This window comes from Vidua chalybeata, chromosome 20, assembly GCF_026979565.1.
Source record: "Vidua chalybeata isolate OUT-0048 chromosome 20, bVidCha1 merged haplotype, whole genome shotgun sequence".
Lineage (NCBI taxonomy): Eukaryota > Metazoa > Chordata > Aves > Passeriformes > Viduidae > Vidua > Vidua chalybeata.
Window position 1 is genome coordinate 11,125,898 of NC_071549.1, and position 27,926 is coordinate 11,153,823.

General features: G+C 46.9%; 1 long non-coding RNA gene across 1 annotated transcript; it reads left to right on the forward strand.

Moving 5' to 3' along the window:
• On the forward strand, window positions 1-26,411 carry LOC128798313 (uncharacterized). Its single transcript, XR_008434377.1, has 3 exons — window positions 1-725; window positions 24,279-24,537; window positions 25,132-26,411. It is a non-coding gene; the product is annotated as an uncharacterized LOC128798313 (long non-coding RNA).
• The last annotated feature ends 1,515 nt before the right edge of the window (window positions 26,412-27,926 follow it).

Sequence of the window (27,926 nt, forward strand, 5' to 3'; positions counted from 1 at the left end):
CACAGTGTGATCCCAAACAGGAGCCTATGTTCTGTGTCCAGAGGATGGTCCAGGAGATCATTTTACCTTCTTTAACCTCCTTCTGGGGTGAAGGAAGTGCAATAAGGGAAAGCTACTTGGCACTGAAGCAATTAAGTGGGAAATTAAGTATTCTTAAGGCCAAAATGACTGGGGCATCCAGAGTGCAGGTCAAAAAAGCAAGCCTGCCCTGGTAAGTCAGGGAGAGCTGCCTCCAGTGCTGCTCAGGGTGAGTCTGCATGGTTTGTGATAGTTCAATGGCATTGATTTTCCCATTTTCCCAAGGTCTTTTCTCTTCCCATGGCTATGAGTGCTCGACCCATAGGGCTGTGCTCATCCACACCATGTGCATTTATTGCAGAGCTGTTTGTGACAAAGGCAGATTCCAGCAGCCAGGAGCTGTGCTGGGCCGTGGTGTTGTTATGGGAAACTGCTGAAACATTGTCTGTTCCCACATGGAAATCTCTTTCAGAAGCAGATTGCACTGTTGTATTTTAGACTGTGGTGCCTGCTCACATTATCCCTCACTGACGTACAGTGATGATGCATATGTTGGATCTCACAATGCTGAGAGAATTAACACTTTGTGAGTGTTTACCTCCCCCATTATTGATGTTCTGTCAGTAGCAGTGTGCTCATATTCTCTGCAGAGAAACTAAAGGCACTGATAAAAATCACTGAGCTTCTCTTCTCATCTAAATCTCCAGGTAAGAAATGGCATTTCAGTATGTGAACAGCACTGTTTGGTGACAGAAACCCTTACCTGTTTGCCCTTTGAGTTACAGGATATTTGTTTAGGTTTTTTTTGTGGTTTTTTTTTTTTTTTTTTTTTTCTGGACAACTTTGTGAAGCATTGCTTGGCAGATTTTATTTACTTGTGCTTTCCTCTCTTATATCTATTTCCACAGAAGTATTAAAGCATTTAACTTCCATTTATACATTCATAAGTGTGTTACTAAAGTCCTGTTGGTGGGATGAACAGCTAGAGCTCTCCTGTGCACTGAAAAAATGGGTATTTTCAGAGAGAAAACATCCTAAAGCTATAAGGAATCCAGGTATCTCATGTTTTGGACAGCTGGTTCGAACATAAAAGTCCAGGAAGGGATTTACTCATTTTCTCATTAAGCCACCTGAACCAAATCCCAATGTCTGTGTGAGATGCTCTCAGTGAAGGACACAGATGTTTGCCAGTGCTAATCAAAACAGTGCAGGCTTGGGAATGCCAGGCTGGCAGCCGTGGCTGAGCAGCAGAGCAGCCACCCCGAGCTGGCATGGGTCTGGACCAGCACTGGCCCAGGAGCTGTGGGAGCAGAGCAGCCCCACCTGGGAACTCACCTTCCTCTGCAAGGCCACCAGCCTGGCCCCACAGGTGGGTCAGGGCAGGAGCTGCAGCTTGGGAACTCTCCTCTCCCTTGTGCTGGCACCAGCAATGCTCTGGGATTCACAACACCGCATCCAAACTTCCCCAGCCCTGGAGCATCCCCAGCCTGCAGCCCCAGTGCTGCTCACTGCTGAGAAAATGCTAATCTTCCATCTTACATGTCCTGAGACTTAATTAATGCTTCTGAAGTATTTTAAAGCCCTCAGATGGCAAGCAGGCTAAAATATTGCCAGTCCCTGAGGAACCTTCCCCTTCAGGGAGGACTCCGGGTGTTTTATTTAATGAGCAGCAGTGTCTGAGGACTGTCTTGACTGATTATTTCTGAGGCAAAGCAGCAACACGTTCACATGATGCTGCTGAATTTTAAATGGCCTCCAGTTTATTGTGGAAATACAGCACTGGAACAAGTACTCCCTTTTGCACTCCTGCAGCCAGCATGGCCAGAGACTCTTCCTCCAGGAACTGCTCCACAGGGGCAGAAAAGGCACCCACGGAAACCATTGCACCATGAACAAGCTGGGGAGGTCCTAGCTCTTCTCCCTCAGAGAAAAATGTGTGAAGCCAGGTGATTCATGTTTTCTGCAGGAATGTGTCTTGCTCACCTTTTCTGTGTCTCTAAGTTAGACAGCACTGGCTGCACTGGGCAGCATCTCTTCTCACACCCTGGGAGTGCTGGGCAGCTCAGTGATGCTGATAAACAACTTTATGATAATGCAGATCATGTAAATGTACCATTTTTTTCCTGTCATTTCTTGTGCTACCCATGGGAGCAAGTATTTTCTGGTGTGTGAGCAGGCTGCAGCATTCAACCTGCTGCCTTTTTAAAAAAAATGCTTTAAAGGAGCAGAACTGTCTTCAGAGGTTCCCTCGCCTGATACCTGAACTAGTGACTGTGAACACGACGTGCACCATGTGAAGCCAAATAACCCTCCAGGAATTCTTTCTATTAAAATAATTGCTAGGGCAGGGGAATATTGCAAACAGCTGTGGTTCATCCCATAAACATATTCTGCCTCCTTTTGGAGCCTCAGCCTCCAACTGATGCCAGAGCCTGTCAGCTGCAGGAGCAGTGGAACATATTTCCTTTGCAGAAATGAAGCGATTACTGATGAATAAATCTGCTGTGAACAGACCTGAACTCCCCAGTGCGTGCTGCATATGCAAAAGGGAAAAGTGACAGTGTTTCACCCTGGAATGAGCTGGAGCGACAGTTCATCTGCCAAACACGCTGGCTGTGGAGCTGCCGTGTGTCAGCAGCCCAGCAACGCTGAGCGTGAGGAAAAATCCCCCGAAACCAGCCCAGCACTGAACGGCATCGCCTTGCCACGTAGTGCCCTTGCTCTGGCAGGGAAGCAGCTGTCCCATGTCATGGGATGTGCTGAGAGGAGGTTCCCTGCAAGCCCAGCACCCTCCTTTTGGCAGTCTGAGTGGCTGGTGGCAAAGGGCTGAGCTGGGGAGGACAGGAGGGTGGGGGGCCCTGGGACCAGAGGGTCTTGAGGTCCCTGGGCTGGGGCAATGGGCGCTTCCAGGCTGTTGTTTGCTGCTACAGGAACCCAGGCTAGAGATGAGTCCCTGGCTCCACTGATCCCTCGAGGTGATGTCTGGAGTGGAGGGGGAGATTAGATGGACCAGAGAAAACCCTGCTCTGCAGCTGTGAGGGGACATGAAGGAAAAATCTCAGAGGTCACTGAGACCTGTATGTGCCCCAGTTTGATGGGCTTGGTATTGCCTGACAAGATCAAACCCTCTGACAGGCCCATTTACTTCTGTCAGTCACATCTGAGTGGAGGAGATGAGCAGTGGACGTGGTCACTGATGACCCCGATGTGTTGGTGAGCTGTCCCCAGCCCGTGTCACAGTGGTTTTTCTGCACCTGGCCTGCAGGAAGGTGAGGGCTCTGCAGGGAGTGGGAGCAGTGCTCGCCCAGCCCCACCACTGCCTGTCAGGTTGCTCAAACAGCCTGCGCTGCATTTGCAAAATACTGTTAATCAAGAGACACAGTTCAAGGCATTTGACTGGCATATCCAGTTAAGTGGTAGCAAACACGCTGTAAAACCACTGTGCTGAGGCCACCTTCCTAATGAATGCAAAGTGGGAGCAATCAATCAGGGCCGGCAGCCAGCGCTGGCACCGCCTCTGCAAATGCAAATTGAACGAACAATAATGAGTGTTATCTAATTAGTGCACACAGCTGCAATGTTACAGCCCTGTATAGGACACACCTTGTTAAATTTCATGGTATGTATCCCAGAGTGTCTGAGTAAATGATGGAGGTTTGCCACGTGCACACCTTGTAGAGCACAGACAGGTAGAATCTTGGTGATAAATGTATTATTCTCAGCAGGTGAGCTCTGGATTGAGTAGTGCAAGGGTCTCCTTAAAAGTCAGCTAGTTAATGTGCAAATTACCCAGCACAGTGCAGATTTTTGTGTGTGGGTGCTGTGGCCAGGAGGGTCAACAGACTGGGGAATGGACCTTGCTGTTGAAGGGTCAGCCCTCAGTGAACCTCCTCCTACAGCCACAACTCCAGCAGCTCTTCCTTGCTGTGGAGGGTCTCAGGGGAGGGCAGGGAAGATCTGGCACGGTGTTGTGGAAGCTGTTGAGTGGGTAATGTCCATGGCTGGTTTTTTGGAGCTGGCAGTTTTAAGCAGAGTATTTCAGTCCTCTGCCACCCACGGACCTCTGTCTTTGCAAACAAACCTCCTCAGAAGCAAGCATGTCTCCCTTACCCAAAATCATGGATGGGAGTGCTGCCCATACTGTCCCTAAACACTTCTCAGCAGCAACACCTGGCTCCTGGTGTGATCATGCACTTCTTTTGCATCATCTTGGTGTTGGAAGCACTCGGTGTGAGGCGATGCTTGGCAGCATGTGATAAATGATTTAGGATTGGCAATTGAAAATTCATTAGCTGGAGCCACCCTCGGTTCTCTCAACCAGTGCTGGAGCTGGATGCACACGCTGAGCTGGCAGGGCCTGGGAGCTTCTGAGTCACTCGTGACTCAGTCCCAGTTGTGCTCATGTTGATTTGGTTGCTTGAAGCAGTTGAAGCAGTAAAAATCCCATGGAAAAGGTACATCCCAGCAAACAGTTTAGCCTGGCTTCCCTGACCATATTGAGACCAGAAAGCTCTGCCCAGGCTCATGGCTGGGTGACTGGAGACCTGCCTTGGGACAGCCCCATCTAACGACACCCAGGGCTGCACAGAGGGGCCCGAAGAACGCCTGGTGACCGAGCATGTCTGTGGCACACACTCCCTGTGGAGCTGCTCCCACTTGGAGTCAACTCCATGCATTCCTCTTCACCTGCTCGGGGACGAGGAACCCATTGGCAGCTGTTCTTAGCACCAAGAGGAAGTGTCTTTCCGTGAGACACTTTTATTCAAGTTCATGTCAGAAATTTGGTGAAAGAAATATTTCAGGCAATTCTTTTGCCTTTGTCGCTTTAATGTTCAGCAATATCTGTTCTTCCTGTAAGATCCCTGGTGACACTGCAGGGGATGGTGGGATGGTGTTTAAATATTGATGTTTTAGCAGCTTATGGTTTTAATACAATTTAAATTATGCACATTTTTATTGGACTCATAGGTTCATCAGCAATTAGTCTTTTCCAGCTGCACAGGAGGGTGTTCAGGAGCTCTGTATTGATTTCTGCCTCAACCTCTGAATTTTAGTGACTGGCTACATCTTAGTGCCTTGGCAAGGTAAACAAATCCACAGGCCCTTATTCAAGAGCTGCTGGTTAGCAGCCATAAATGTGTAATCAACAACTCAGTATTCTTGGAATTAGATCTTCTTAACAATCATTAGTTTCATCCCTCGCTGCTCTAATAAACCTCTTGGTAGCAGGCCAGAGCCAATTATACACGTGCTTGAAAAATTATAAAAGAATGAGAAAAAATCTCTGTTGCCACAAATAAGTGGAAATTTTAACTGGCCCAAACCTGCGACACATGCGGGACTCATCTGTTGTTTATGGGAGGCTGAGCGCTGGGGAAATTCTGTATTTATTTTGCACGTTATGGATTCTTCCACCTGATGCCAAGCTGGCATCAGTGCACAAGTCCTGCAGCCCATTTCACATTTCTTCTGAGGGCTCTGCGGACCAGAGCCACCTGCCCAGCACAACCCAGGGTCATGTTGTGAGAGCTGCAGTGAATAACATTGATTCAAAGATGTTTTGTGAAGGATCCCTGCCCGGTGCCGCACTGCAATGCTCAGGATGAGGATGGCTGTCATGATACAGTGACCAAATTACTTATTTATCTTTTGAGTGTAACAGGGAACTGCTCAGCCTGGGGGTCCAGAGGCTGCTTTTTCATTTCCCTCTCCCTTCTACAGCCCTGAGCAGCTCATGGAATATCCCTGGGACCAGCTCTCTCTTTTCTTTTTATCTTTTGGGATAAGCCTTGGGGAAGAGCTTGGAGCCCTGGAGTGCTCACTCTGTTCCTGTTTTGTTCCCAGTGCAGTGGGATATAACAGATAAACACCCCTGAATCACTAAGTTTTTGTTTACATTTGATTTCTGTTCATTCAGTGTGACTTTTGCAAGGTGCAATGAGAACATGCACCTGCACCAAGTACAGTGGTTGTGTGGGCTCTTGCTAAAGAAATCATTAATAACATATCTACCTGTTCTTCTCCAGGTGGTTCTTATGCCATCCTGCACAAGACATGTTTTTTTGAGAGAGCTGACAAGTTTCTAGGATGTGCCATCAGCTTTACAGTCAAGCTGCTGGCATTAGGAGAGGAGAATGGGAATGCAAACCATAAAAATAACAGATGGGAGGCAGATGTGATAAAATAGAAGCACAGGCAAATTATAAAACCATTCAAACTGCTCATGCAGGTAGAATCAGGAAACAAAATCACATCTGGAATCACAAGGACTGGGTGTCTGAGAAAAAAGTGTTTGACTTTGCTGTTTGTTAGTGGTATTGGTGGTGGAGGTGTTCAAGTTCAAAGTCCTGGAGGAGAAGCAGGGATTTCTGCTGCAGGGAAGCTTGGACAGTGGCACCTTCATTTGTTGCTGAGGAGCATTTTTTGCTGTAGAGGCTTAAAGATGGTGTTTTTTCTCAACTCACTGCAAATGTTAATGTTCATATTGTGCCAGTGCAATTGCTTTAATGCAGTGATAAAATATCCAAATAATTGAAGAAACACAAGGGGGAAAATACCCCTCAAAAACCTAAAGGACAGATGAACATGAAATGGAAACACAAAATAAGGCTGGGATCTTCTGGAGCTCTGCTGGGTGTGTGACGGGATCCTGCAGGGACAGGGCTGAGCTGGCACAGTGACCAGGCTCGGAGCCTGCGGGAGCAGGGACGAGGAGGGCACCACAGAGGCTCTGGTAAGGTGATTTTACATGACCCAAACTAAAGACCTGTTACACTGGAGCATCTAAAATCACCCAGCCAGTACCCTGTCTCCAGCAGAAACTGGACAGATCTGTGCCTACAAATCAGGCTCTCAGTTTCTAATAATTAGCAGATTACAGACTCCCTGAGCCACCAGTTGTGTTGGGAACAAGGGGCTTAATAGCCACAGATAGGTTTCTGCTCTGAATTAATTGAATCTCTTTTTGAATCCATTTATCCTTCTGGCCATCACACATTTCACCATTTAATTACACATTCCCCGGGGAATGCAGGGGCACCCCTTCCCATTGCACCAAGCATAAGGAACAGATATTCAGTCTCACCCTCTTCACACCACTTAGACAAATCTCACTGTGGGTTTCCACAACATCTGATGCTTATTAAAGCCTTGTTTTCTAAGCACACAGGACTGGGAGTCTGGTTTCATTTTCTTAATGAGTTTTTAATATTTTCTTCTTTTATATGTGCCAAGAAGAGGGATGAGGTCTGAGTATGTTCTGAAACCTCTGTTTAGAAGGTAAACAAAGACTCCCTTTGTTCTCAAAGATTGGCTTTATTGCTCTAAATTTACTAACTCTTCCTGATACAGGGCTTCCTTCAGGATCACAGCGTTTGGACTATTCTCTGAAATACTTGGACCACGACAGTGAAGTGGGTGCTATAGCCAGGCCGTGTGTCTTACTCTGCACTGGGCGTGGTTAGAAATGCAGCTTCAAACACAAATGCAGGAAAATATGATATAAAATATGATAGGGAGGGGGAAGGAAGGAGGAAGAAGGTTAAAGAACTGAACCTTTTTAAACGCTCATGACCTCTTATTAACTTTATGCAATGATATTCTTATTTATAACAGCATCAGGTCAGAATTAGGCTTTTTCTACCAGTATTTATGATGATGCTGGCAATTTGATGAGTCTTTGTCCTGCAGAGCAAATGAGTGATTAAAGTTTTCAGTGACCTTATGTCTAAGGAGTTCTGCTTTACCCTCTGGGAAGTCTAAGCAGAAGAAGCTATTGGCCTCTTTGCAGCACCAGGGCATTGAATTTGTTTGTTGGTTGGTATGGGGCTTTTTTTGGTTGGGATTACAAGGCTAATACTTAGCCTTTTATCCAAAATCCATAGTTTTCTGTGGTTCTTGAAACATTTCAGTGTATTTTACATTTAAATAGAAATGAAGCCTCCTTGAAACAAATTCATTCTGGTTGGCTTTGCACATTGATGATTAAAGAACGTGGTTCAATTTTTTGTCTCATTCTGAGCAATGTCTCATTAGATTTTCATTTTATTTCTTTCCATATCCATCATGATTTGTGTCAGCAAAGTGGTTACACAGATGGACAGCTTATTATCAGTTTTAAGTGAGGAAACAGAACACAGGAATGGTTACTAAAAAAAGGGAAAGGTAATTAACACTGGGTGCCAGAATATAAATGAAGCTTGACATTTCCATTTTGCTAATCCAAATGAACCCTCGTCTTCATGTCACAGAGTGCAGGAGGGGATTCTGGGCCTCTGCTTATGTTTCTGCATCCCCTAGTGCTGCATGTCCTGGCGTGGCACAGCAGTGCCCAGCAGTGCCCAGTGAGGCTTCAGCTGCTGCTGTGGTGGGACCTGAGGATGACTGGAACTGCTGCAGAGCTCCTACCCCAAACAGAGCTGCTGAGCCTCTGTGAGCAGTGGCTCACACACAGTGGAAGCTGCTGGTCACTGCAGAACTCACAACTGTCTTTCCAGTGCACTCTGTGTCCCCTCCTTCATTCTCTCCTCCAAATGTGGTATGACTGCAAGGTAATTGGGTTCCATTATTTGATATATAAAGTGGGAGTGGGAGGGAGGGTCAGGGAGGGCAAATTAAAATTAATTGAGAATCTTTATGTGAGGAGAAAAGAGGACTGGAGGGAGCCATGATAACTCTTTACAAATACTTAGAGGGACATTATGAAGAGGACAGAGACCAGTTACTCTCATTAGTCAGTGCAGCAGAACAAGAAGTAATGCTGTGTGCTGCTGAAGGGAAACCTGGATTGTGATGCAAAAGATCTAAGGGTAACACCACAAAAGGAGTCATCAGGGGTAGGTTTGTCCTGGCTTGACTGAAGAACCTGGTCTAGAGTTAAGCCAACTGACATGCAGACTTCCAGGTAATTCACCAGCACAGTAGGGATAAGTTTTTGCTGTTTTCATGTCTACCTGGCATATATTCCTATTCAGTTGTGGACATATTTCCTGCTCTCATATCAACCCTCAATATTTGAGGTGACACTTTAGGAACCCACCTATAGTTTGTTGCTCCTTTTGATTATACAATTCTCATGGAAATGGGAGGGAAAAGGAGAATACCTGGGAGGAACCGGAGTGGGAATCAGGGGGAGTGTATTAGCATTTGCTGAGCTGGGCACAAGAATCACTCAGGAAATTAAAAGCAGGATGATATTTTGAGGTGATAAAACATTAAAGTATGAAACTTGCATTTGACTCAGATCCAGCCTCAATTTTATCTTTTTAAGCTGTAGTTCAGGAAAAGCTGAACACTTGCCAGTGACAAGTGCAGGCTCTGGACTCTTGCAAAAGGAAGAAGGAATTAAATTATTTTAGCTGGTGATGAAAAGACATGAGAAATGCAGAAAGAGGACAAAGGAAAAAGGTAACCATGGAGGTGAAACAAAAAGGTACAAGAGTTTCCTTACACAATGTATTAATTAAGGCAATGTAGTGATTTTCAGGGTGACTCTAAGCTCACTCAAAGCCTGACCAAAGAGGTCAGGCAAGGTCCATGCCCTGGGGGCCTTCGACACAGTGCAGGGTGGTGGTGGTGGTTTATACCAGTGCCCTGCTCTTGGATGAAGCCTCAGCTTTCCATTGGTAAAGTTGTAAGCCTTTTGTTCTGTTGGGGTTTTGTTTGGCTGTTATTATTTTCCTATGGCCTTTTCCTATGGTTGGAAATACACCCAAAGAGAGTGTAAATCCTGCTGCAAAGGCAGCATTTATTTGATAAATCAAATACCCTAAATGCAATGTAACATAAAAGCCTTGGGTGGTTGGTTGGTGCTGGTTTTCCTGTTCTCTGTGTGTGAATGTGGTTCAGTGGTAAGAAATAGTGTAAGCCCTCCTTACACAAACTGGAGTGGCACCCAGCATTCCCCCATGTCCAAGCCCAAACTCTGTGGTCCCTCTCCTGCAGAGGCTGATCCCTCCCTGCTGGGGCATCATGCCTGTCCTGTTTGTTTTCATTCATTCAGCCCCTTGAGCAGAATGATCCCCTGAGCAGGCAAGGATTCAATCACTGATTTTCTCTCATTCCCTTTCAAAGCTGTTATTGTGTTCTTGGAGGTACAGCTGTCACTACATCCATTCAGGGGAAAGAGATGATCAAAGGGGGAAAGACAGGAAAACACCATTTAAGAAATAAATGCAAAGTTATGATGCCTCTGTTTGCCTGAGAAAGAGAGATTTTTATGCAGCTTTTGGCATTTACAAATCCTTTGTGAAAAGGTCACCCTGTAGTTGGAATCTTATTAATACAGAAGAACGGCCCAGAAAATGTCATGTCTTTTTACCCTGCTATTTACCCGGAAAGGAGAGACTCGGCACCCGGAGCTCCTCTGGCAGGACGGCACAGAGCCGGAGCCCGCGGCCGGGATGCGCGGGTTTGGTGACAGTGCCACCACTGCCCCGAGCCCGGGAGCAGAGGCTCCGTGTGTGCACACCCTGCCCCTCTCTGACTGCAGAGAGGCAGCCTGTTAACTGCCCACTGTGTGCAATGTGCACATACGTAGCCAAAAAAACCAGTGTATAACTGTTCTAGAAACATACACACATTTTATATGGGTATAATCACGCCCAGCAGGACATGGGGATGGAGTTCTGGCAAATAAAGGCTCAGAGCTCTCACGGTTCAGGCTGTGAGGGCAGTGTGAGGTGCTGCAAGGGGAAGGCAGAGTGCACAGTGAAAACCACACGACAAATGCTTTTCCTCTGGAAAGTCACTAAGAAAAAGTTTGTCTGTCATCTGCAGTTTATATTTCAATCTTTAATCTACTGCTTTTAGTGATGTTTGTGCTCACTTCCTTCAAGGGAATTTTCTTTCCGTTTGCTTTAGTGGTGACTCATTTACCTTTAATATGTTTTGGCAGAACTGAGGTATTTATTTTAGCAGAGTAGTGAAAACAGTTTTGAGCATGGCAGCGATCGCTGCGACTCCTGCTGTGTCACCACGTGGTTAATGCCCTGGCTCGGGCTGACCTGACGGAGCTCTGAGCACACAATCAATCACCATCACACCTCACACTGTACATAATTTCTTCATTTTTAATAACTTGCACAGTGAAACATTTTGCCAGTTCTGACATGTCGCAGACTCACGCTAAATGGAACTGTCTCGTTCAGCATTTTCTAACCCATTACAATGTTTTCATTTTACTTTTCTCTTTACTGGACCTGCAAGAGCTCAAGGTGGTGTTTATAACAGAGAACAATGTGATACACCATCTCTGACTGGGGAAGTTCTCAATATCACTGCTTGTTTCATTTTTATTCCCTGTGGGATTTAAGGTTCCCACTGCTCTGTCCTGTGACCCAAACATTGCTTTCCTCTCAGGACACAGATCTAGCACAAACGCTCATGAAAGGACACACATGCTCTCTTGGTAATTTGTGCATCACTGCTCACTCTCAAGCTGACTAAATTCTTCAAAGTCATGGGCAGAAAGTCTCTGATGCTCACCTCCACAGCCAGCATCATGCCAGTGAAAGGTTTTACAGGAATGTAATTGCATTCCAAGAGGAAATACCCCCAGTCTGGGTTTTTAGAACCACACCCAATTCTTTAACAGCATTTCCCTTCCACTGCAGCTGTATAGCCTGAGTACCACATTAGTCCTCCTTTCCCCCCTTCTCCCCTTTTCCCCCAGCCCAAACCCAGGTGTATCTCACCATTACCCTCCTGGTCCTCAGGCTCTGCTGCTCAGTGGGGAATTGTTGTCACTGCCACTGCTGCTGCCACTCATGATTGTACCTGAAACCACAAAGGAAAATTGACAGACAGCAAGCAAACCAATGGCTTCTGAATCCAGCTCCTTCACCCAAGTGAAGGTCACCCACACCTCTGTGTGGGAGCTATCAGTGTTCATTTTTGTAAAGTCTCTCGTAAGCACTGTAACGATGAACGGCGACGGCTCGTGCATGTGTGCCTGTGTACACACACGCACAGACCCCCTACGCTGGAGCACTATGCCAAAGAAATTATGTTTCACATTATTTATAGTGTCATCTTTGATTAATTTGCATTTATTTTCTCATTATGGCTCATCCCTCATTTCCAAGGTGTCCTTCAAACCAGAACATGGGAAGAGGACCAAGAAGTGACAGCAAGGAATAATCTTAAGGCAAAGCCCAGGAAAGCCATTCCCACTGCCACATCTCTGGTTTAGCACTCCCACCCCACATTCCACATTGCTGCTTCCCACAGACAGTTTCCTCTTTGGAGAATTTGTTTTCCCAGAACTGATTCATTGTGTCCTAAAATGGCCACAGATTCCCCCGTTACCCTTATCAGTCCAGGAACAAAGAAATGCCCAAATCAGTGAGATTAGCTGTGGGTCATTGTGACAGCTACACAGAGTCACAATATGCAGAAATACAAACAGCCCAGTGCCATTTATCCACCTTCTCAGCACCCCCCTGCCCCTATGTGATGTGTCTGGGCCACTCTGTGTTGAAGAAGTGAGTCCCTTATTGCCCACAGCTCAGCATCAGAACCATAAACTGGCTGCAGGACATGTCCCCAGTGCTGTGACCCCTTGCTCTCCCCCTGCTGAGGGTGGCCACTCTGCAGGGGCACCAAGGACACCTCTGCCATTGTGCAGTAATCACAGCTCCACTGGCTACAATATCCTTGTTAAAATAGCTTGAGAACATCATAAACAGAACTCGTCTGGGGAGATATTTCATCTCAAGCTTTAATGACGAGGTCAGCACTGCTCAAACACATCCTTCACCTACAGGTCAGCCCTTTCTGCACATCTGTTTTGAGATCTCCATACCCCATTTGCTAACCCCTGAAACAGCCACAAGACCCTCTGGACTCCTGTCTCTCCCTACAATCCTCCCCAAAACTGTTGTCTCTGGTGGCACAAGTGGGTGCTCAGAAACCGTGTGCTCACCTTTCTGCTCACATGTGAATTGTACAACACAGACACCGTTTGTTCTTTGCCTAATACAGAATTAAACGTTATGCAACTCACTGAGTGATATGTTTTGTCCCACGAGAGATTTGCTTCATAAATACAAAGACACAAAAATACTCAACTGTCATTATCATATCAGTTTTTAATCAGCTGGGATATGCTGCATCTTCCCCCAAATGAGCAGGCTGGCTAGAAACAATGTTCTACCTCTGCCTCCCCCAACATTGCTTCCTTTTCCCACAGAAATTTTCCATTTTAATTAGATTCCTTTATTACCACCCTCTTTTCTAGCACATCTTTTCTTGCTGTTAAACTTTTTTCCCTCTACATATCTATTTTTCATTTTCTTCAATTGACAAGAGCTACAGCATGTGTCCCCGTGCATGTGCTGGGGGAAGGAGAAGAAAGAGATAAGAAAGGAATAAAAAGAGAGAAAAGATGGGGGAAATTAATCTGACAATTCTTGGAAAGAATTGTTGTCAGCAGCAAAAGTGCTGACAAGGCACTTTTGTGAAACCAGAAAGTTTTCCTATTTTGCCAAGATGAAAAAAGGTCCTTCCCCACCCTGGCTGCCCCCCAAAAGTGTAAGGGGGAGTGAAGCCCTGACTGCCTGTTACAGCACTGCTCTGCCTGAAGGACTTTATGCTGAAACAAGAAGAAACAAGTAATTTCAAGCAGAAACAAGTAATTTCTGATTTCTAAGCCACTCTCAGCTCACTGACAGCTCTGGCCCATGATGCTGATGAGGGGGATGCCCATGAGTGAGGCTGCTGGCCCCAGAGCTGTGATGTGCTGTGGGAAATGCTGATTTGTGTCTTTCGTTGATGCATGTTAAAGCTTACATTTGCATTCCAATTCCAATGAAAAATTTATGACTGTTAAACTTCTGTATGTCATAATTAAACACAAACAATAATTTCCAAATAACTGTTTACCATGCTGCACATTCAATTGTGCAATCAATCTCAGTGACTCTTTTTCCTTGCAAATGAAGGGAGGCGGGCCCGTACCCGCCACGATGCGCTCGCACCCAGCCTGTGGAAGATGAAGAGTCAATCTGACATTTCAGGAGAGAGTGGTTACCTGTGGAATAGATAGATTGAAGCCCTGTCATTCCCAAATAGATGCCACCTCCTCCTGCTATTTGTTTGGAGGAAGCCTCCCAGAGAGATGGATGGGACAACTGCTGTTCAAACATTAATCTTAATGCAGAGAGAGAGGGAAGCAGCTGCTTGCAGAGCTCTGCCAAGGGACCTAAGACCTGCAAGGAATGTGTGTGAGGTGGTCCCAGCCCTGCCACCAGTGATGGCCCCACAGCCTGGACCTGCTCTGGGAGGAAACAGGGACCAAGTGACCAACAGAGACCCTCCATGCTTGTGACAAGCTCTAGCAACAAGCAGGCAAAGGGATGTGCAGAGAAAGCTCCAGGAAAACTGGCAGAGGAAAAAGACCTTGGCATGAGGATAAGGTCCTGCCAATGCCCCCGTGTCCCTGGGCATTCCTGTCCTTGCCAGCTCAGGTGGCTTTGCTGGCAGTGCCCAGGGTGGCCAGTGAGGAGCCAGGGCTGCTGTGGGAGCTGAGGAGTTGGTTCATGCTGAGTCAGTGGCACTGTAAGCCATGTACTGGTGGGATTCAGAGCAGCCTGTTTCCTTCGTGGCACAAAACCTGCACTGGTGACCTGCCAGTGGGTGCCCATTGGTGATGGCTTCCCAGGGAACTGCATTTGTCCTGGAAACAAGGTGAATAAAAGACATAATGGAGTTCAGTGATGCAATACAAATAACAGTGTCCTTTTACATTACTAACAACACACACTATGCTGTCTGGATCCCTGTTCTCCTGAGGACACCACTAGGAAGCTCTTTGTGAATAGGATGTTTCGCTCAATGCCCTCTCCCAAAGACTGTGGCAGGTACCACAGGTGCAGGAGAGCTGGTGTCACGGCGGCCTGGGGGCCACGAGCCCCCTGGGGGGCTTGCAGAGGGGCTGTGAAGAGCAGGAGGGGATGCAGAAGACCTCTTTGGCAGCCCCTGAGCTCTGTTGCCTCTATGAGCAGGTGTCAAGGAGTCTGGAGTGCACTTGTTAGCTCAAGAACCTTCTAACTGGTTCTGGAAGGATTTCTTCTCTAGATTGTGAGTTTATATTGTCCCCAGGTTGGTTCTAGTGACTGGAAGCTAGTTCCACCCAGAGACTTCATGAAGCTGAATATTGTCCCAGACTGGGTCCCTAGAGATGGTTTCTGTAACTCCAGTCCCTGCTCATGCAGAGAAGGACAGGGCTGGCAGCACATGGACCCTGCTCTGTCCCCCTGCCAGCCGGGCCAGGTGTGCCCCAGGCAGCAGCTCCCAGTGAGATCCTGTGTGCTCAGCTCTTGCCATGGCCAGATTTCAGCTCTCTGGGCTCTCAGCTTGCTGGCTTTCATAAGGACTGATTCCCTAATTAAATTAAATTCTTTAGCGGTATTTAATGTTGCATATGCAACATTAATTTTTGTGCTAGCATGATCAGTGCCATATTCACACTTGTTTATTCTCAGGGTGTTAATGCAAACCCTGTTGTAAACACATTTTCACAGGTCAAAAGCAAAGTATAAAAATCAACAAAAATATTTTCATCATTAAGTTTTCCAGTTCTACAGTAAATGTGATTAGAGAAAGAATGTCTTGAGAGCTGGAGAAGCTGTTGGAGGGCCCTGCTGCTCTGAGACTTGTCATCCCACAGAGGAGCTGCTCTCACAGCCACATCCAGCAGGAAACCCTACCTGGGAGTTTAACTAACCCCAGAACATTATGTCTTCCCTTCTGGCTGAGCCCCATGTCCTGCCTGGGCAGGAAGTTATACATGGGGTGAAAAGTTTAAGGGAAGAAAAAGGCTCTGAAAGGCACAGAACCCTCACTTTGGATTGCAGAGATTCAAAGTGCTCCCACTGGGACATCAAAACTGTGTCAAACAAATGCAACTTATTGTCCCTTTCCCTGTCTTCAGTCCCTAACAAAGTTGTTTCCATTGCTGGGGAAACCCCTGGAGAAGTGCTGGCATCGTAAGCAGCCCTTGTAAGCGGAACCAAATCAGGGAAGCCAACAGACAGCAGAGCAAACAGATTTCATTTTCTATCTATCAGGTTCTATTAGCCTCACAGACAGGTCTCTATCACAGCTGTGGCCCGTCTGTGGTCAGAGTGCACCCAAGAGATTGAAATGGAAACACGCCTGCTGATGGATTATTGTTATTGGATTGAATGCAATCCCCAGCTGAGCGAGGGCTCTGCAATCCACCGGGCACCAGTCTTACAGACATTCCTACCAAACCCTGTAGGCAGAGCTCTCTGCAGGGCTCACCTGGTTTACAAACAGCTTAAAGCACATACCTCTGATGTGCATCCAGGTGAGATCAAACTGCTGCTGAAAAGGTTCTTTGTGCCCTGCTCCTCCACACACTGCTGTAAACCCCTTTTTACCCACCAAACTCTTTTCCAGCATCTGTAACACATCGTGGGCAAACTGCTTATTAAACACCACAGCGGGGACTCACCCAGCCCTGGCAGTGCTGGGACATAGACTCCAGTCACCCTGAACAGCCCTCACAGCTACAGAGGAAGCACCATCAGGAAGTGAGGGGAAGAAAATTTACCTTGTAATTGCTAACAAGCCCCATATTTCCTTGCTAGCACATAAACAAGGGAATTTGGCTCTCTTGCTGCATTAATGCCACTTGTGAAAACTAACTTAGGAGGCTGGATGTTTTTTCCAGGGTAAGGAGATGTTCCAATTACCACTAAATTGCCAGCACTTCGAACAATGCTGCATATTAATTCAAAGCAAGTGAATGTTCATTGAATTACCCAGAAGAGTAAACAGCTTTTTGTGGGCTGTGTAAATAATACCAGGGTAACGAAGAAATTGGGAAAAGAGATTTTAAAAACTAATTTGCCTGGGCAGAGAAAAAAAAATTCAAAGGAAGTGAGTAAAAGAACAGGTTGTCAGTGGTTGTCACAAGCTGGGTCATGTATTGGTGACTGGAAGGAGCAGCCCCAGGCCGCCCATCACACCAGCACTGCACAGAGACTTTCCTGGGACAGGAGCACATGAGCAGCCCCATCCCTGCCCCACAGCCCCTATGGCTGTCTCAGGCTCCCAGGACAAACATGGACTAAATGCTGTGGGAGGAGGAAGGGGATTCAGGGCTTGCTGTACTTCCCACCTGAACCAAACTCTGATGCCTTCTCCAGCTCAGTGTCCATCCATTACAGCCACCACTAACGAACACAGGTTTAATAAATACACCTGGCTGCAGGGGGTTTTCCACCATTTTCTTTTTTTTTTTCCAACTCAGCTCCATCATCACTGAGCTAATGCACTAATGGACACTCACCATTACCTAACTTCCGACCTAATGGGCACAGCAAATAAGTGAAAGGCTCATAAAATCAAATTTACTGAGCATCATTCCTTTTGCTGTCCATTAACTGAAACTATTTATCAGGTTAAACAGATCCAGGGTATGGAGCTATATCCATCTTGTATTAGTGCTGTTACACAGACATTTCAGGGTCCTAGGCTCTCCAGCAATTGCAGGGAAGTGCTGTGAGGCCAAGCTCTCGCTCCTGGTGGCAATTTCAGAAGCTTGAGGGGTGCAGCAGCCCTGTGAGATGGGTGGGTTTCTTTTTCTGAAGGCATGAAGGAGCTCCAGTCAACTGGCTGCTGCAACATTCCCAGAACAGGGAAGTGCTGTTTACCTGGATGACAGTATCTGGTTTATAAATACCAAAACTAGAGACAGATTAGAAGAACTTTAAAAACTTTCATGTATTTATATTTAAAGGGTTTCCCCTTGCTAAGTTACTTTTTTCCCTTCTAAACTCCCAAGGCCCCAGTAAAGCCAGTCAATATGCCATTGCAATCATTTGGGGACCAGTAAAGCTTTGAAAAATAGCATATGCACTGTGGATTTAAAGAAACCATCTGAACCACAGTAAGCCTTGAAGATAACTTTGAAATGCATTTTTATTTCTCATTGAGAACCATTAAAAGAAATGAAAACTCTGCACCCTGGACAGACACAGGGTGGTAAAGCACTGTGAGGGGGGAAAAAAAATATCATCAGTACTTTGTAAAGGATCTCAGGAGTGCCCCCCAAGCAGTGTTTTGTTAGCAGAGCAGACAGCTGCAGCTCTCCTGTTCCCATGTCTGTAATCCCATCGCTCACCCTGCACCTTTGGGGTGCTGCTGGTCCCTGCTGCTGGCACAGGTGGGGGTGCTGCCACCACAAAGCACAAGCACCTGCTTGTGGTGGTGATTTCCTGCTTGAAATGGTGTTTGGTCCCCAGAGACCCAGTTCTTCCTCACTCCTTTCTCCTACTAACCATCCATTTGACTATTTTCTAAAACAAAACAGCAGCTTCATTGCATCCAAGTAATGCCATTTCAGGCTTGAAGGCCGTGCTGTGCACACAATTCACAATGAATCAAACAGCCTCTAATGTCCCCTGACCTACTTCTCAGATCCTTCATTGAATCTGTTTAAGATAAGGCCCTTGCCAGGATTAAAGCATTCATGGCATATGTCCAAAGGTCAGAAAAGGCCATGCTGCAACCACAAACCACGAAAACTGCTCCTGGAAGTTTCAGTGTTGTATTTTACCGTCAGATCAGGAAAAAAACTTATTAAAACTGTGAATGATCAGACCCGTGGGAAGAGCTGGAGCCTCTCATTGCAGAGTGGTGCCTCCCAAGCCAAACCCAGCCTCTGAATGTACCTTCTTCCTGTAGAGTGAGAACAAGACATCAACAGAAATTAGGACTGTTTATGCTCTTAAATATCTTGATTTTCTTCAGTATTTATGCTATAACTGGGAATTAAGTAGTAAAGGATTTGAAGCCATTAACCAATTAAATTCCTGGTTTTCCATTTTCTCAGCTGTGGGTTAATTTGGTCTCCAGCACAGGTGGCACTTTACAGTGGAGTACCAAATGCTTTTGGAACATTTCTCAAGCACTCCCAGTTGGCAGGAGACTGAGCTTGGTTCTGAAGGCCACAGTGGTACCAGCTCTGACCAGGAACCAGACCCTGGAGAAGTGGCAGGGATGCACAGTGTCACCTGTGAGATACTCTCTGCAACACATGGGAATGAATTCTGTGTGGAATTTCCCCCTTTTTTGTGAATCCCTCTCTGTGCCCTGAGGACAAACTGAAGGCAAGCCTGGTGTCCCACTGAAATGAGGGCAGGGTCGCGCTGTCACCTGTGCCATGGCAGTGTTCCAGGGTGATGCCCAAGCCACAGCAGAGCCGGGCAATGCCAGCCCAGCGCATCGGCCCCCAGGAGCTGCCTAAGGCTCCGTGTGGATCCCAGGCAGGGCCATGCTGCAGCTGGGTACTGGGGTCAGTGACAGTGAAGTGAGGAGCAGGAGTACACTGTGAGTTGGTTTCCAGCTAATTTAGCAGATGATGTCAGCTGTGCAGGCTCAGGCTATTTCCATTCCCCCCATTAACCTCAGCTCTGACAGATTGTGCCGTCGCACTTCAGGGACCATTCATCAATCCCCAGCTCCCAGTGACACTGCTTCCATTTCACTGATGGCGACTGAAGAAAAATTCCATTGTTTCTGCAGGATCAGGCCTCCAGGAACTCACGGTGCTGCTGGAAAGGGGGGTTCAGACACTGGTGCTTGGCCCTTTCAGTTGGGTCAGTCCCTGAACCAATGCCCCCTGTGAGTGGACACCAAGAGCTTGGGAAGGCCTCTTGCAGATGAGCTGGAAAACTGATATCTCAAGTCACCAGGGTCTGTGAGAATTTGACTATTTGTGTTTAATTTTTTTTGTCAGAGATGGGCAACTCTAAGTCCTAGAGTTCTACTTAAAATCTTGCCGCCTTCTTGCATAATGAATTTCTGTTCTAGCAGGAATAGGGCTTTCAGTCAGAACCCCCTGTCCTGTCAGTGAAAGATTAAATGAGATTTGTGATGTGGGACAAATATTTCTGATTTTTCAGAGACGTTTCATTGTTTCAATTTTCTCACGTTCTGGAGAGGAAAAAGAACTCCATACAAAGAGTCCTCTGGAAGAGGGAAAATTTCGGTTACTTCAAAGGCTCTGTTTGAACAAAATATAATTTCACTTGAGCCTGACTTGTGGAAAGTGTCAGAAAACTGAAACATTCAATTCTGAAAACACAAACAGGCACTGCTCCTTGAGCATCCTGGAATGAGGCTGGAATGCTGGCCCCTTCCTAAAGTGTTGTTTTCCTTCCAAGCTCTCCCTAGAATACACGTTTTGTTGGAACTCTGTGGCCTCGAACACCTGCAGTTACAATGATGCCACGGTTAAGGGCTGTGTTCCACAGGAAGTCAGCCCATCCAGATCTGGGCAAATCAGCCCTTATTACTTATTTATGAGAGTTAATTTCATGTACTGGCATTTCACACGCCATATGGAGGAGCGGCTGCCCGAGCCAAGCTGCAGGCAGCTCTCAGCTGCCTTTTTTTTTGTTGTTGTTTTAAATACTGCTGCTCGTGACTGAAGCAAGGTTAATCACTGCTTTTACTAAGAAAAAATACTTCTTGAGAAACCCCAAATCCTCACCTCCCAGGCATGGTGTGAGAGAGCTGGTGTGCCCCAGCCAGGGCTCCAGCTGCCTGGTGCCCCAGGATTCACAAACAGATTGGCCTGGTAGGTACAGTTACAGATAATCAGATGTTGGGTATGTGCAGCCACGTCTATTAATTTTCACAAGCACCAGTTCCTCCTGGTATTTGCTCATCTGATGGTGACTGACAGGGGAACAGTCCAGAGTGATTTGCCATCACAGCCCATGTGCTGCACACCCAGCAGCTCAGTCCCTGCTGCTGTGTTCTGTGCCTCCACTGTCGCTGAGAAACCTTTCCTCACCAGTATCTTCTGTTAAATTTGGAGTCTTTGTTACTTTTGGGAAGCTTTGTGTAAGGGTATCAAGGCCCAGGTTTGACCAGAAACTCTTAGTGTGTAAACAAAACTAGACCTGTGCAGACGGGAGATTTGTATTGCTTCAGCTGCCCGATAAGCTGATCCCTGACATCCTTCCAGACAAAAATATACACCCAAAAATATACAGCTATTTTCAGTATTACTTCTTTTCAGATGAGGTATGTCTCCAAAGATAACACTGAGATAGATTCACAGGAAGGTTGCGGCACTGCTGGTATTTGCAGTATGAGAATGACATTTATGATAAGAAAAATGGAAGACGTGGAGCAGTAATGATGGCAATAACACTTCGCTGGGGACAAAGAAATTATATAAGGAAATGAAAGCTGAGACGGCGGGATGGCAGGAAGGGGACCATGGGAAGCAGAGGAGTAGCAGTGCCGAGGTGGGCTCAGGGAGCAGCTTTTGTCTGGGGTGGGATGAGCAAGAGAACAGCCCTGGCTGTCTGGCACTGGTGGGACCTGAAGGAGCCCCGAGTGAGCCCTCAGGGTCTGAGCAGTGGGTACAATAATCACAGCCACCTGGTTCCCACCATGCATCCTTCCTCATCACAGCACCAATTCCCTCTCCTTTTCCCCACATCAATCTCTTTTCTCCTGGAGATTTCCATGGCTAGTGGATCCTACACAAACCTGTTTGCTTTCTTCATTTATGAGGCATCTTTGATCTATCTGTGAAATGCTACAAACACTGTAATAGAAAACTGTTCTCGTTACAGTCTGAAATTAAAATTTACTAGAAGATGCACAAAGCAGAATAAACTTTCAATTAAAATCTAAACACTGTACTGAGAAAGAAAACTGGAGGGAGCTCCTACGTTTCTTTGCATTAAAAATGCTTGAGATTTAATTTCACTGTGACATCTCCTTGGAATTACACTGCTAATTGATCAAATTTTGTCTGTTATTTAAACTTTCAATAAAACTTAGATTAATGGAAGGTGTAATCCTCCCAGGCAGAACAAATATTCCCATTGTTCTTGTCAGGTATGGAATAGCAATGCCCCCACTAACAGCTTCTGCATTCAACCTGGGAACAAGAAGTTAATCATAAAAGTGTGGTGATTCCTTAATTGCTTGAATGAAATTTTCTCTGTGTGCCATTCTCCCCACCCCCAGTCTCTACAACTGCTGCTACAGATCTTTAAAACCACACAGGCAGCAGTTCCAGGACTGATTTGCTATGTTCCTGATGGAAATGAAACCCCAGCTTGCTCTACTCATGATCTCCCAGAAGTATAGAAGCGCCTTCAAAGAAAAAAAGCAAGCAACAGCTTTATGGAATCACAGAGTTAATGAGGTTGGAAAGACAATTAAGACCCCCAAGTCCAACAGTTCCCCCAGCACTGCCAAGGCACCACTAAACCCTGTCCCTAAGTACCACACCTGCATGTCTTTCAAATCTTTTCAGGAATGGGGACTCCACCACTGCCCTGGGCAACCTGTTCAGGGCTGGACACCCTTTCCATGGAGAAATTTTCCCCAGTATCCAACCTAAACCTCCCCTGACACAGCTTGGGACTATTTCCTCCCATCCCTTGTGACCTTCTGGAGTGGATGCCCACTGCAGTAAAAATTAGCTCCCATCTCTGGCACCACAGAGAAAGAAGCCTGAGGCAGGAGGCAGGAGCATCCTACTCTCCTGGATTGCCCAAGGAACCTCTGTGCACCCCTACAGCTTCTGGACTGACTAAGGGGGGTCCCGAAATTCCTATCTGGCTGTGTGGACATTACTGTTGAAGAGCCTCTTGGCTGCACACTAGCTGGACCCCAACACTTGCTGAGCATCTGGCTTGCACAGGCATCCGCAGGAGCTGCAGCTGGAAATGAGCACTTTGTTAGCACAGGGGACCTCGACCTGCAGCTTTTGAAGATTTGGTGATTTTCCTACACAATGCACTTGCTGACACAATGTATTTTTGGATGCTTCTGGGGGTAAAACCATTTCTCTATTTCAAGTTGAGTTTGAATAAATTATAGAAAGCCTCTCCAAGATGCAGAATGCTTTCCAAATGGCTTATTTTAGTTTTCCATCTCAGTGAGGACTAAAATCTCTTGCATTTTTAGACAAAGTGATCGACAGTCAAAGTGCCACCTGTGGGCTGAAATGGTTCTTGCTCCAGAAAACTTGGATCAGTCTTGGACAAAGGACATGCTACACAGACATGACAACACCAACACTGTTCACAGATACTAATATTAACATACTGCAAAGAATTAGAGCCCATTTTTTACCATTCTTTTCCACTGTGAGAGCAATGTATCTGTGCCAAACTGTTAATATCCACAAGAGGAGAAAATCATGCAGTATTTTTTCCTGATTTCTGCCTTTCCAGCAAATTTACTCTCTGCCAGACTAAGACCTTTTGTACTACATCTAATAAAAGTCAAAGAGGAGCACTAACAAGAGGGAGGAAGAATTCAGGAAGCAACACCTAGTTTGTATTCTTGCAGTGGTCCTGTTTGTTGTGAACTGCTAAATTAACTCCCATTAATTCATTGTGAAAACAAGCTGTAGAAAATAGCAAGGAACTTACAGTTTCTTCTGAGTTAATGCTGCATGGTAGCACTTTATTTTAAGAATAATTAGCAGTAACTCAATGGTGGAAAAACCAGTCTTTTGATGCCTCTGAAGCACGTCAGTGGTGGATGACTACGGTTGTACGTGCTGGGAGTCCTGCTTAAAATATAGTCAAATATTTTCATAGCTGTGATTCATCTTTTCATCCTTCTAGGCCTGTGCTATATTTATTACACATACACTTTGAGAGGAAAAAAAAAGGAAAAATCTGGTGTACCTGAAACGGGAATAAAAGGGCCCATTTGAGGCACTCTGCTCACACCAAGCCAGGTTCACTGGGACATTACCGTGGACAAGAACTAGGAGGAGGGATGCTGATCCCAGGACAGATCATAGGTCCTTGGACGTCCCTCTGACCTGACAAAGGTGGCAGCCCTTGGAGCCTGAGATAGGATGGCTGGCCAGGGCTGTGCTGTGCTCCCTGCAGAGGTTTGAGATCACTCAGCTGAAACATGGCACGGTCTTCTTTGCTGGGTTGAGACAGGGCCTGTGGTGGGGGCTTGGCAGGAATCTGCATAAATGATTGATCCAGGTGAGTGGCACACACCATCCTCATTAAACTACCAGTGGGCCTGGAAATGAAAAAGATTCATGTCTGCTGCAGGAGGCTTTCAGGGATCAATATGTTCCAACATATGTTTTAATACTTACTCAGTTCTCACACGTGTCTCATGGGATTTCTTTATTTATCTTTTTTCCCCAAGGTTATGAAGCCAACTGTTTTTTGTGTGCTCTGAGGCAGGGACCTGATTTTCATAATAAATCTCTTTCCTAGAAGGTGAAAAGCATGAAGCTGTGTTTCTTATCCAAAGAGAGCATGATCAGATTATGCTGCGCAGAGCCCCGGCTGCTCCCACTGCGCGTTGCTGGAGTGCTCAGCACACCTTCGGGGAGATTATTGTTCCAAAAGGGGCTAAACACAACTCCTGCCTGTCGGTGCTTCTGGAACATTTTCTTCTCCCTTTATCTCTCCTTTTCCCAGAGGATGCTGTGCTTTGATGTCTCCGTAACACAGATCACACTGACACTGAGAGGTGAGTGGGCTGTGCAGAACCACAGTGGAAGTGCGAAAAGCTGTCCTCTGCAGCACTGGAGGAGGAGGGAGAGCAGCCCAGGAAATGGGATTTGATAGGAAAGAAAGGGAAAAGGGCATGAGACTGTGTTGAAGCATGTGGGAGATGCAGAGCAGCCCTGGTTGTGCTGACCTAGGAGCACAAACCAGTTCACAGCTGCTCTGTAACTTGGCTTCTGAGGCTCATGTACTTGGTAACTAACCCAGCTCCTCATCAAACTAATTAATTGAGGGAGCTCAAGGGGCCACTTGAAGCCAGTTCATGGCAGGATGCTGTGAACAGCCCCCCTGCTCACTGCAGAGCACAGACTGGGTTCTCCAAACGCAGTTCAGCTGTGAGTGGTGGGGTGGGTGTGCTCGGAGCTGTGCCAGGAGCAACCCCCGGCCCCTCGTGGAGCTCTGAAGGTCCTGGGCCGCCGAGGGGGCTGAGATGCTCCGGCCTCCCCCCCCCTGCTGGCTGGCCCCAGAGGCACAGTGGCCACTGCTCCAGCCCAGGGTCACCAAGACCACACAAATCCTCTACCCGAGGTCCCCTTGTCCTTCTCTTTTGTTCCAGGGAGAGGCGATGGGCTGCTTGTGCAGTAAATGGGAAGATGAACAAACCGTGTGTGACACCTCCCACGTCTCTCGGTGCTGCAGTTCGCTCTGGAGTCCATCACTGCTGGGTGGGAAGGAAAGACAGGACGCTTTCACACCCCGCTCTCATTAGCTGTGTGTGCGTGTGTTGCTCTTTTCTCCAGCACTTCTTTCCCTTCTCACAGCAAAACCATAGGACAGGAAAGGAACACTGTTGGATTCTAACCTGGGCCTTTATACACGAAATCATTGTATTCCAAAAATCGTATCCCAGGGGCTAAATAATAGGATAGAAACAATGTTTGCATGAAATCCAAAATCAACACAAGAAAGGAAGTGTTTGCAATTGCAGTACCCCACCCAAGACAGCCCAGACTATCCCAGTATTGCACTGGAAATGCTATTTATTCACACCACCATATAACTGCCTTCAGTCAGCATTACAGGCCTGTCATTTTCTAAGTGTATAATGTATGGTAAATACAGGCCTCTGACAGCACAGAAAGATACAAAAGCCAAGGGTGGGAGGAAGTACATGCTGCTCTGGCCCATTTCACATGCCAGGAGGAGGCATTTGGAAAAACCTTTGCTGTTCTCACCACAGCACATCCCTGCACTGACACCCATGGTACCTGTGCCTGTGCTGTGGTGGGTTGGACTTGAATTTGCATCTCCCAGCTATCCTACACAGAGTGCAGAATTATCATTTGTAACCTAAAATTCCCACTGAAATCTTCCTTGGGTAATCATTTCTGTGCCCTCTGCCCCTCTGCCCTAACCCAAGTCAGAGGTGCCACGGAGCCGCGGCACGGTGACAGCTCCCGGCTGAAGGAGCGAGCGTGCTGGGGAGCACAGCGAGCTGCTCTGAGTCAAACACGGAGCTCGGACGCTGCTGGGCTGACTGCTTTGATTTCACTCTACAGCAGAAAGTGCTTGTGGGAACGAAAACATCCAGCAGGTGCTGAAACCTCATTCTGAAGTGTGGGATTTGGAGCTGACACCGACGGGATGCAAGGCCAGGCTCTGCCCCGGGCTGGGAGGGTCTGTGCAGCTCCCGGCCTGACCTCACACCAGTGTAACGAGTCATCAGTTCCTCATTTTCATCCTGAACAGGGGGACGATCCCGGGCTGTGCCTGTCTCTCGTTTGGACAGCAAGTGATAACTGAATCTGACATGATGACACAATTTCATAGCTCATAGGCCCTGGGAACAGAGACTTCTTGTTGGCCATCCTGCCTGAGAGACCATTCAAAAATAATTAAAAGATGGAACCTTTTATGCGGTTTATGATGCTTTGATCAAGGTTTTTAATTAACCTATCTTGCTTTCAGCTACTTCAAGTTCATTTCACCCTCACTGACAACATCATACAGGGATTGACTATACGTGAGCCACACAGCTGCAGGGCCCTGGCTGTGGACCTCCTTTAACCCCTTGGCCACCAGTGCCTCCTGACAAGGTCCCTAAGGGATGTGGGGCTGCTCTGGGGGTGTGAGGTGTCTGGGAGCAGGTGGCAGCAGGAGGCAGAGCTCGCTGTGCCAGATGCTGGCCAGGCACAGCCGCAGGGCCGGGCAGTGCATCCATCACCACTGCTGCCAGTGCCAAGGCCAGGCCATTCATCAACCAGTCAATTGGGAAGCAGCAACAGGGGCATGGCCAGGACACGTCTCAGAGCTGCTGCCTTGGGAAGGGAAGTGTCAGGCTGAAATTAGTCACCCTGATCCCTACAGTCAGAGAGACACAGGTCCTTTGGAAGGGTAATTTGCTCCATCAATCTCTGTGGAGACACTGAGCCACTCACGCGATGTTAAGTCAGTGGGGAGGGAGGTATAAATGTCACCTGCCATTAATGCTGCTGCCTCTGCATGGCGAGGGAAGCTGCTCTGCATCAGCTCAGGGCACGGCTGCAGTGGCAGCGAGCTGGGGAAGGTGGAAGACAACCACAAATCATGATGGTCCTGCCAAGAGAGGCCTGTCAGAAGGACCAGGGCAGGGAAGGACGTAAAGGTCTTCTGTCTTCCAGAGTCCTGCTTCCTCTACCAAAGCTGCCCTCAGAATGAACTTCTGTTCAAACTGCTAAATGTGGGGGTATCTCCATTAAGCTCCCCATGCTGAGCTCTGCACCCCTCAGACTGGTCACAGAGACTGGGTTGCTGTATCTGACCAAGGAGGACCACGATGCCCCCGACCACGAGATGTGGCTGACTCATGGCTCATCTCCCCCAAAGAAATTGCCCTAAAGGTACTGACTGGTAGAAGCAGCAACACTGTGTCTCCTGGGGCTCCCACCCAAGGTCACAATATGAACTTGATATTGAACAAGAGCCTAAAACAATTTTTGGCAATTGAAGAGACTTAGAGTATGCTGTGCCAAGAGCTTTCCAAGAGGCATTGGAGCAGGCTGTGCTAATAAACCCTGCGAGAGCCATTGCGTGGGGGAAATGCTGAATCATTGCAGCTTCCTCTGAGCAGCCACTGAGGCTGGATAAATCCATTCTCAGCAACTTCTTTAAGAAGTGTTTCTTAGGAAAGTGTTTTTAAACAAAATTGAAATTTCTATTTCATACCATTAGCTTAAGGAAAGGCTAATTAAGCCCAAGCTCTTGGAATAGGAATAGAAAGATTTTCTGAGTGTGTTTCCAAAACGATCATAAAAATTTGCATTTTCATGATGCTGTTGTTTTCTTAAAAAAAAAAAAAAAAAAACCAAAAAAAAAAAAAAAAAATCCAAACCTCTTCTACACCCCAGTCCCACTGTCCTGAGATATTCCTGC